Below are 10,565 nucleotides of genomic sequence, written 5' to 3'. Positions count from 1 at the left end.
CATGTGCTTGCCTCTATTCAAGCATGATGAAGTGGCTACCTTTGTGGATTAGATTCTCTGTGTGACTGCACCAAAACTTGAGTTCGGCAACAGCGCGGCGACAGGCAGTACTCCAAAGTTGGGGAAGACGAGGTGGAGCTTTCGAGAGAGGAGAGCGGTGTCTACGTCGGGCCTGAAGAAGCTTGGGGTCGATGGCGGCGGAGTGTGCTTGAGTGAGGACGGGAGGAGGGGAGTCGGCGGCAGGGCTTCTAGCGCGAGAGGAGAGGGTAGCATACATAGATTTGAGTTGGGCCGGGGAGGTTGAGCTGTGTTGGGCTGGGGAAATGGGCCTGTAGAGATCTAGGAGTTACTGGTTTCATGTTTTGTGTCTTTTTTATGAGGGGCCGATGTGTTGATAATGGTAAGTTCTTCATGCAAAAGAAAAAACTTGTATTTTCATATGAAAGAAAAAAACTTGTCAGAAAAAATGATAGGTTTCTTTTGCGCGTAAGTACAGTGATAAGTTTAATGCAAAAATATAATCATCTACTTTTTCATCAAAATACAAGTTTTTACTTTCTGAAGATTAAAGAAACAAATTTAAAATTGTAGAAATACGTTGTTTTCTGCTAGATACAGAAGTTTCCTTATAAAACGGGTATATATCTAAAAACATATATGGAAAAAGAAGTTGATGCGATGGCGACGGGTGTAAGTAACGCGTACCTGCAGGATAAGCAATGATGCGTACGCGTATTCAACCGGGAACAGCTACGTGCAACCGTATCTACGTCCATGAAATATACACTCGCTGCTCCTCCAGGAGAATATCTTCTCCCGTCCTTCTTTCTTTCTTTCCTAAACGAAGAAAATACATAAAAGATCGACAGGCATGGCCATTGAAGGAACGCTAGCGCGCTCGCATTCACTGCGAGCAGTTGCACCCAGCAACACACGCTATTACTAGTAGTACTACAGTACTACTACACGAAGCACGGCACCAGCAGATAGACCAAGGATGGATCCAGTCGCATTGGACAAGTAGATAAACGTGTAATGTCTTTTGTTCGATGCTCCAATCCTTCAACTGCAGGTAGGAGTAGTGGAGGACGTCCCCTCGCCGAATTGAATCCACTTCCACGTCTGGAGCATAAATGTCAACGGGGAACCAACCCTGCATTGATTCACGTAGAACCATTGATTGCGCGGGGCTTGTATCTGAAGACTCCATCAAGCTTTTTCCCCTGCCCGACCTGCTCTTCTCTTCTCTTCTCTTCTCTTCTCTTTCTCCTGGAGTGATAATCCTCAACCCTGCCTTTACCTATCCACGCACAGTACACGTCCTGTCAATTTGCGGCGAGACACCACAGGACACGGGTGCATGCATGGTGGCTACTACTAGCTTCGAGGGGGTTTAGTCGACGAGAGGAATTGTGTGGGGTTGCACGCAGCCAGTACTATCAGTCTATCACTGTCACATACAGATACAGAGATGCAAGTGTGAGCAGTAGTAACCATTAGTGCTAACTCGCTTTTGGTCTGAACTTCTCATTCGCTGCCAACTGCTCTGCCCTTGCAAATATGGTGCAGCGGCTACAGTAGCTTTTGTACCTTGAAGTTTTGATACTGTATGGAACGGGGGGATAGTAGTGAGTAGCAGTACGTACGTGCCGCCGTCGAGTTACTCCTACGTCGGTCGGACTTTATAGACTGGCTGACCCATGAATGGACAAGTTGTTGGGTGCAGAGAGAAGAGCAGAAGAAAGTCCAGGCGCTGTACGCACTGTTCATTGATCGCTGCCTTAACTACCCCGAGAAAATAATGGACCAAATCTATGGGTGTGTTTGGTTCCTTGAGTCGCTCCTCCGTCGCACTCATCCTGCAATTTTCACTGCATTTGGTAGACTGCACGTCTCATTGGGCTAGGCCTGACGGATGCAAAATCAGACTCCCAGCCAGGCTGAGGGGAAACACAGGGATCGACCGCTTCCGTGAGCCAGGCCCGCGCGTGCAGAGTCGCGAGCTAGGTCTCCTCTTCCGGTCGTCTCAACTCGCATTTCCCCCGTTTCCCCTGCCGCTATCTTCTTTGGTGCCACGCCGCATCTCCTCGTCGGTGCCGAGGCAAAGCTCTCCTTCTCCCTTTCCCCTCTCTTTCTTCCCGAGCTCTGGCCCCTCCCTCCCGTTCCCAGCTATTGGCGACTTGCTCGCCGTCGCTCGCGGCCGCCCGCCCGATCTGACCGTGATAGCAAGCAGGGGACTCCGGCGGCACGTACACCACCTGCGCGCGCACCGGCCGGGCGTTCGCGGCCGCCCGCACGATCCCGCGTGTGAGCAAGCACGGACCCGCGTGTTGTGCCCTTGTTGACGGGGAACTGGGGAAGGCCTGGCCGTGGTAGATTTGCCGGACCTTGAGCTTGAGCTGCTGTACCAGTGTGCGCAGTGTTATGCTGCTAATCCCCGACTCCTTGCCAAGCCTACCTTCCAAATATCTAACATGACAGGTTTCCGTCATTGAAGTTTCAGACCAGTGCTCTTTCATAATGAGATAATATAACTTGCTGCTATTTAGTTGCTTTGAGGTACAGATAAACTGTCGAAAACTTCCAAGTGCTAACTATGTCTTATTTGTTGTTTTCACAGCCTACAGTTCAGAGCCAAGTTCTTAGTTCAGGTTGTCTACAATTTATCATCTATTGCTTGGTTCGGCCGCTGGCCTTGTAGAGGTCCGATCTGATTGTGAGAGCTGCCTGTGGATTTGAGATGATTTTGCATATTTCTCTGTTAAGAATAATTTGTGCATACTTTTCTTTTGATTTGATCTGGAGGAAGAAGAACAAGAAAGAGAGAAGCTAGTTTTGTTTTGTTTTGTATTTGTGTTGTGGGGATCAAGAGATCAGCAATACACGGTAAAAAAGGTGCCTTGGGAGGGCTGGCTGTTCTATGCATGTATGTTAAATATAGGACCTCATGAATGCTGAAACTGGAATACACATATTTGGTTTCATCCCTGTTTAGCTGACACTTTGATTCACATGATCTTCATACGAAGTTTGCAAGATTCGGAATATTATGATTTCTTATCTGTGTTTGATTCAGAATGTTCTTTTACTTCAGTCAGCATAGATATCTAAGTTGAAGTGCATGTCACCAAAACAATCTTTAATTATTTTACATACATGTACAAACACCTAGAATCAAATTCCACATCTATCATATTGTTCAGCCTCATGCATCCTACCAAACAACATCTGAGGTGAGCTTGGTCCATATCATGCAAGTACACCAAACACACATCTTCTCGCATCAGCTCAACCAGGCCAGCCCCAGCCAAGCTCCTTCATGCAATGCAGGTTGGATGCGCCCAGGGAACCAAACACGCCCTATGTGTGCGTGTAGTGTATGGATGCATGTATGAGTGCTCGTGTTCTCCACGCTGGCATATCAAGTTGAGCTGAGCATGGGAGGCCACTCTGCAACTTGTGTTCCTCTACTTATTTCTCAACTCGTCTGGCCCGGAAGAGTCTGACTATCATGATCATGCATGGAGCATTTTGTTTTCCTACTCACCCTGCCATTGACCATGTCTAAGAGCAACTCCAATGCGCCATCCCAAGCGACGGCGCATTTGTCCGTTTTTCTGTCCGTTTGAATCGGTCGTTCGCTCGGTGTCCATTTTTTTTTATTTGGGTCAGCAGTGCGTTCAACACGCCGACCCATATTTACCGGCGTGGCCGGCTGGCCTCCATTTTCAGTAAACACTTTGCATATTTCACAAGCAAATATATATATATATATAGTTTCACAAGGAAGCATAGTTTTCACAACTTGGTAGTGGTTGTGTGGGAGGTGGGGGTGGGAAGCTTTCGAAGCCCCGGCGACGAGACGGCGGTGGCGGCGACGTGGAGGTGGTGCAGTTGGAGGGGGGGGGGGTGTTGCGGCATCGGCAGCTGGCAGAGGCACCGAAAATGGGCGGCGCCGGCGTCGACGAATGAGGCGGGTGAGGGTTTGCTGTTGGAACGGAAAAGGATGGTCAATGTGCTACCGATTAGCGGGCCAGGGGGAGGAGTAGGTGGGCGCCGCACGTGTCCGTTTTGTGTCCGCACCAACGCAAATGAAGCTTAAAATTGTGTCGGGAATGGGTCAACAGGCGGACGAAAGGCTGACGGGCGTCCGTTTGGGTCGGCGCGTTGGGCCGACTTTTCTGTCCGTACCGACCCAAACAGACGCACGCGATCAAAATAGCTCGCACATTGGAGTTGCTCTAAGATCATCTACGACTGAACTTCACAAATCCAGGCCCCGCGGACGCATCATTGACAGGTTCATTTCTTAGACATTACGATCATAGTTCTCAATTCTTGATCCTCGTGTCCATACTACTACATGCAGCGTGAAATTTATCTATGTGCATAGCTAAAAAGAGGAAACTATCCACATGTCATCGCATATGTTGCTGACGTCCTGAACGGAGCCCCGGCCTCATGGCCATTGGCGGCGGAGCGAAACTCTGGTGTGTTCTTCTCATCCTCCTCATTCGCGAAGAGCTGCTCACACTCCAATTCATGGAGAAATCGGCGATTCGCCACCACCTCCGCCTTGAACTGGATGAACTCGAGAATAGCTTTGCCTCCTTCGCTTGCGTGACCTCAAACTCCACCAATGTGTCGTTCATGCTAAATCCAGCCTACTCCGGCATCAGATATGCCTCGTCCTCCCCCTCCTCTTTCTCCTACGGCTCCACCTCCTCCGTCTTTGCGTCCGGCACCTCCCTGTCCTCCTTTGTAGAGCTCATATAGGCAGGCTAGCTGCAGCACGAGTGGCACGCCGTGTCGCGGGGGGGGGGGGGGGGGGGGGGGGTGTTAGAATCTTGTAGCATGGGCTTTGTATGGAGGACACAGACAGATGTATAGGGATGGTTTGACGGTCCGTTTGCATCGCATTTTGGTGACCGTTTTCTGACTGGGTCGTCCGCTCGAACGTAAAGGGGATATAAGGCTGGCCATAGTGGGGGTAACATAACTAGTATCATATACTTGGGACTGGCAAACATGCTTACGTGGCAGGAAATTAAAGAAGAGAGAGAGGGTCATAGTAACATACTCCCTCCTTCCATCTATATAGGTCTTAATACGTTTTTCGAGGCTAACTTTGACCAAACGTTAGAGCAATAATATATGACATGCAACTTACACAAAGCATACCTTCAAATTTGTATGTCAAAGGAGCTTCCAATAATATAATTTTCATAGTATACATCTCATTTGCTATTAATTTTGTCAATAGTCAAAGGCTGTCTTGAAAAACACATTAGGCCCTATATAGATGGAAGGAGGGAGTAGGTAGATAACATAACATAATAAATGTTATGCTACTATGTGTCATGCATGACAATAAATGAGACCACGTATGATACTACTTTATGATACTATGCATTATGGATGTAGTATCATACACTAGTATCATATGCATGATACTAGTATATATTACTCCCCACTATGACCAGCCTAAGGGGTCCGGCTACAGATGCTCTAACATTGCAGTTACTTTCTCTGTCTAGGTGTGTAAGTCATCTTACGAAAACCAAATAATCCCAAAAAACTTAGGCGCAGTGCATTAACTTCTACCTCGTTTCTTGTTTCTTGACATATCAACCAATAAGAGATGTGGGTGTGCATGCTTTTAATGACTTGAGACTACCAAACACGACATGCAGTGGTTAGTTCATTGCATGCAATGCTATTAATTAGTAAATAAACATTTTGTTCTCTCGTTTTTCCCTTCTTCTTGATCACGGTGCATAATCTAAAATAATTTATTCACCTAGACGGTGCACGACCGAAGTTCTCTCGTTCAGTGATCTCATGAATCGTCATGCGTACGGGATACATTTTCCTTTTTTCTTATCTGATGAGCCGCACATGAGGACTACAATGCTCTAGTCGGTTTGTTAACCGAATCCGACCTAGTAAGAAATATGAACGCCATGCCCCATCAATCCCATTATTCCATTAACATTGACTGTCGACACCGTCATGCATCCTACTCCTAGTACTACTTTTATTCTTCTTCTTCTCCTTCCTTTTGCGGCTAGTTGTCTCTAGCCAGTTTGTTAACCAAATCATCACCCCATACTTACTGTAGCAGTCCATAACGACTGTTGACGCAGTACTAGTAGGTTTGTTGTACGCGTATATAGACCGACGGTCAAACAAACGACGCGTACGTTCCCGGCCGATCGGGCCCAAGGATTTCGCGGATCCGGGGCACACGGTCAACCGGACGACTGAACGTGTACGTACGGTGTTCCTCCTTAATTTCCTTCGAATGGCAGCGTTCTCTTCCAAGCGCACGTGTGATAAGTAGGCCGTACGACCTTGCAGTTTACTACTGATCTACGCTACTGCATGCGTTTCCAAATATAAGTCTTTTTAGAGATTCCAACAAATGACTACATATGGAGCAAAATAAGTGAATCTACACTTTAAAATATGTCTAGATACATCTGTATGTTATAATCTACTTAAAATGTCTAAAAATACTTATTTAGAAACGGACGGAGTAGATGTCATTCGCCCTATCGAAGTTGAGTATTGGCATGCAAACCTGATTTTTCACCATTTGTGACACGACATGTACAAGTGGCGGTGCAAGACCCCTACGATCCTGTGGTGTCAATCAATTCAAATTCTAAATGTGTGAATCGTTTCCATTTAGAGAAAAGTATGTTTTTGCTCCCTTAAGTTCCCCTAAAGTATAGGCTTGGTTCCTCAAAAAAAAGTACACATATTGATCCATCAAGTCTTAAAACCGGAGAAGTTTCGTCCAAACCCAGATTTTGAGCATGTTGACTGGGTTTGACCTCGTTTACCAAGTTTGACCAATGAGCAGTAAATTTTAAAAAATGGCGAACAAATTTGAAAAAAATTGTGACAACTAAGATGCTTGGGTGCCTAGGTGCGCGTAAATTTTTATGGCCAAATAATATCCGAGGAGTTATAGCAAAAAATTTTTTTTGACTTTTTTGTGAGCCAAATTTTTTGTTTTTTTTTGCGACGAGCTCCTCGAATGTCAAAACATTGCACAAATTTTCACTCACCTAGTGCCCCCAAGCATCTTGGTTTGCCACAAAATTTCGGGGAAAAACAGTTATTTTTTAAAATTTACCGTTCATCGATCAAACCCGGTCATCGTGGTGAAAATCTGGTTTTGGATGAAATTTATCCAATTTTCAGACTTGAAGGACCAAAAATGTAGTACTTTTCTCTTTCACTTATATCAAAAGATTAAGAGTTGGTTACACAATTTTGTGATGTCAAATGACACCAGAAATTGTGCTTTAGAGCCGGCACTATGCCATGCCGGAGACGAGGCACCCAAGCAAGGATACTATGTGCTCGTTCTTTCGGAGAACATTGTAATCGCATCTAATTTCAGCATAGGATTGCTAATGTAAGTAAGTAGCCTATGACTTTTCTTCTATCTAAATCAACTTCCTGAAATGACTAACGTCTCCATCTTAAGATTTACATAAGGGCGAAGTAACTTACGATTAGAGCTGACTGCTAGCACCAAAACCAGAGACAAACTCGGGGGCTTTGGGGGCGTCTGAACCGCTGTCACTTTCGCTCCTAACTGCTTTGACCCGTCAAATAACCCCACCCGCCTCTCTCATGCTTTCCTTCCGATGTATACATTGCTTCTCGCGCTGCATCAACACCGCAGCAGGCAGTGGTCGGCATTGATGCCGCGTGATGTGACCGAACGGGAGGGGTGGTGGTGACCAACGCAACCTCTCAGAAGCTGCCGCTTTAATGCAGACGCAACTTCCCGAGGAACCAACTCCGACCGTTGCGCCGCATTGGAGCTGCTGACCGCCCGTTCGCATGGTCTGGTTGCCGCTTTATAATCCATGCTCCGGCGCCGTCCACGTTGCATAAAGCGCATCCTTCACACAAACTGCGACGATGGGCAAGTCGTGGACCTTGGCATCGGCAGGTGGTGGCTCTGGAATGGGCTCCAAAGGATCATGGTGGCGCCGCCCTCGAACTCCGAGAGGCCGTCGACCTCATCGGCGGGCGGCTCCTCGACGAAGGTGAATATTGTCATCTGCTCCGACGACGAGGAAGACCAGGCCCCGTAGGAGCAATCGGCACCGGCGTCGACGATCTAGGGCACGTTGTACACCGTCATGGATGAGGAGTATGAGCAACAGATGGAGGGATGCTCCATCGCTCCGTCCTCCGCGTCAATGGCCCGGTGGCTCCAGTGGAGACACTCCTCTGCGTGAAGCCGGAGCTCTCGTCTCTCCTTTGCGCTCTTCTTCGCGCAATCGCGACGTCCAAATTGGATGATGCGTCAAGGAGGATCCCTCGCCGCCCCGGCGCATCAAGGTGGAGCGGCTCTTTCCGTCGCCCCACTGTGTCAAGGAGGAGCGCCGATCTTCGCCGCCATTTCCCTATGGAATCACCGCGAAGGCATGCAGTCGCATTCCCCACTACCTCGGTGGCGACGCAGGAATAAGCCGACAGGGAGCGGCGCCGGTGGGACAAGCGCAACGCGACGCGCCGGTCGGAGTTCACGGACTCCGACGTCCCACCACCACACATCACAGCAGACCCGGACCTGGCATGCGCCTGGGCCCTTGACCGCTCCGTGGCAATGATGAAGACGATCAAGACTGTCTCCGCCGCCTCGTCGAGGAGATGGCCAAGTATGGCGAAGAATGGTCTCTCATCGAGGTTGCTGCCGCCAACGCTGCCTCCTCCAAGGCCCGCCGCCCTCTCCCCCTCGCCCACCTCGTTGGTGGCCTCGGTTGCTCTGCCTATGATGCAGGAGGAAGCGAAGAGGATCATCCGCGAGCATCGGGCGACCGTCGGAAGCCCTGCCGCGATGTCGCATCCTTCTGCCGCCCGAAGCTTGACGACAATGGCCCCGACGATGATAATGGAGGAGCCGCCGACCATCCCTACATGGACTACGTAGTCATTGTGAAGTATAGGGTAGTATATGATTAGTCTTTTTAAGGTTTTTAGTTCACCGAACGAAATATTGTCTAGCTTTATGTAAAAATTATCTAAGTTTAAATGAATATCATTCAGTTTGTTTGAGTTTGCATCAATTTTTTTCATTTTTGTTAAATTTTGTTTGAAATGTAACCAGACATATGCGGCTAGTTTTGGAAGGGCGATTCCAGTATCCGTGTCCACAGACTGGTTTAATATGTTTACCAATGCATTAATTGTAACTAGAGACATTTTCGGCACTATAGGATCGGTACATATGTACCCACACAGAGAATCCCCTGTGGCCACTATACCTCACCATTAATTTGGGGTGATACAACGTCCTTTTTGAGAGGATGGGTGGTAAACTCTTGACGGTGAAGATACAGGTGTACTGAGAATTGAGTCGTTGGTGTTAATAAATGGATTTTGTTTCTTCTTTCTGCCCAACTTTCTTCTTTTCGATTTATAGGGATCAATTAAAAAATCTAACCAATCAAGATAGATGGTGAAATGGTGAATTATTTCTTTGTAGTTTATAGTTTACAAAAGTACTTAATTAATGTGTTTTCAAATATGTTTACCAATGCGTTAATTGTAATGCATCATGCATGATCAATAAATAATCAAGAACTTTTACGTGCATTGATGAGTTTTTTAATTCTTGCATGCAGTGATTTAACGCACCTAGATATCTAGCGTGTGATAGGGAGCAATAAAAACAAGACTTACAAAAAGGAAAAACTAAAATTTTGAGATATGCCATGTAAACGGGAAAGGAAGTACTAGTAAACAATATTGGAGAGAGGTAGGAGATCCCAAGCAAGGTGCCATTCTGCTCCCGGGTGCAAATTTGTGGACAGTAAATTCCAAAAAATAGCAAAAAGGATTTTTTTTTAAATCTGATTTTTTTTTGTAGACAAACTGAACCCATTTGTGCAAGAACGGCCAGATGTAGGATCTCCCTTTACGCCGACGATGCGGGCATCTTCGCGAACCCAGACAAGGATGAGCTCCACGCGATTTCTGCAATCCTGAAGACCTTCGGGGAGGCTAGCGGATCGATCACAAACTTGAGCAAGACCGAGGTCTTCCCAATCAGATGTGCTGGCATTGACTTTCAAGATGTGCTATCAGCCTTCCCTGCCAAGATCGCCTCCTTCCCGGGACGCTACTTGGGGCTCCTCCTGCATTTTCGCCGCCTCAAAGGGGTTGATCTGCAGCCCTTCATCGATAGGTTCACAGGCAGACTACCAGGATGGAAAGGAAAGCTTCTCAACAAGCCGGGCACGGTGGCACTCGCTCAGTCGGTCCTCACGGCCATGGCCACCTTCCACATCACAGCTCTCAACCTGTCGAAGGGGACTCTTAGAAAGATCGACAAAATCATTCGGGCCTTCATCTGGCAAAAAGAGGACCAAGCTCAGACTTCGGGAGGTCACTCCCTTGTTAACTGGAAGACCGTCTGTCGTCCAAGGCATCTGGGCGGTCTTGGGATCATGGACCTGGAGAGATTTAGCCGCACCCGCCTCCGGTGGCCTTGGCTGCAATGGACTGACCCTGAAAGGCCATGGGTGGGATCG

At 47.6% G+C, this 10,565-nt stretch overlaps 1 long non-coding RNA gene across 1 annotated transcript; it reads left to right on the top strand.

Annotated features, from left to right (window-relative positions):
• The first annotated feature begins 1,930 nt into the window (after window positions 1-1,930).
• On the top strand, window positions 1,931-3,047 carry LOC125534080. The gene is made up of 2 exons (XR_007294404.1): window positions 1,931-2,481; window positions 2,621-3,047. It is a non-coding gene; the product is annotated as an uncharacterized LOC125534080 (long non-coding RNA).
• Window positions 3,048-10,565: the final 7,518 nt, after the last annotated feature.

The sequence above is a fragment of the Triticum urartu genome, chromosome 2 (assembly GCF_003073215.2).
Source record: "Triticum urartu cultivar G1812 chromosome 2, Tu2.1, whole genome shotgun sequence".
In the NCBI taxonomy this organism is placed as follows: Eukaryota; Viridiplantae; Streptophyta; class Magnoliopsida; order Poales; family Poaceae; genus Triticum; species Triticum urartu.
This window is presented reverse-complemented; position numbering and strand designations above follow the sequence as displayed.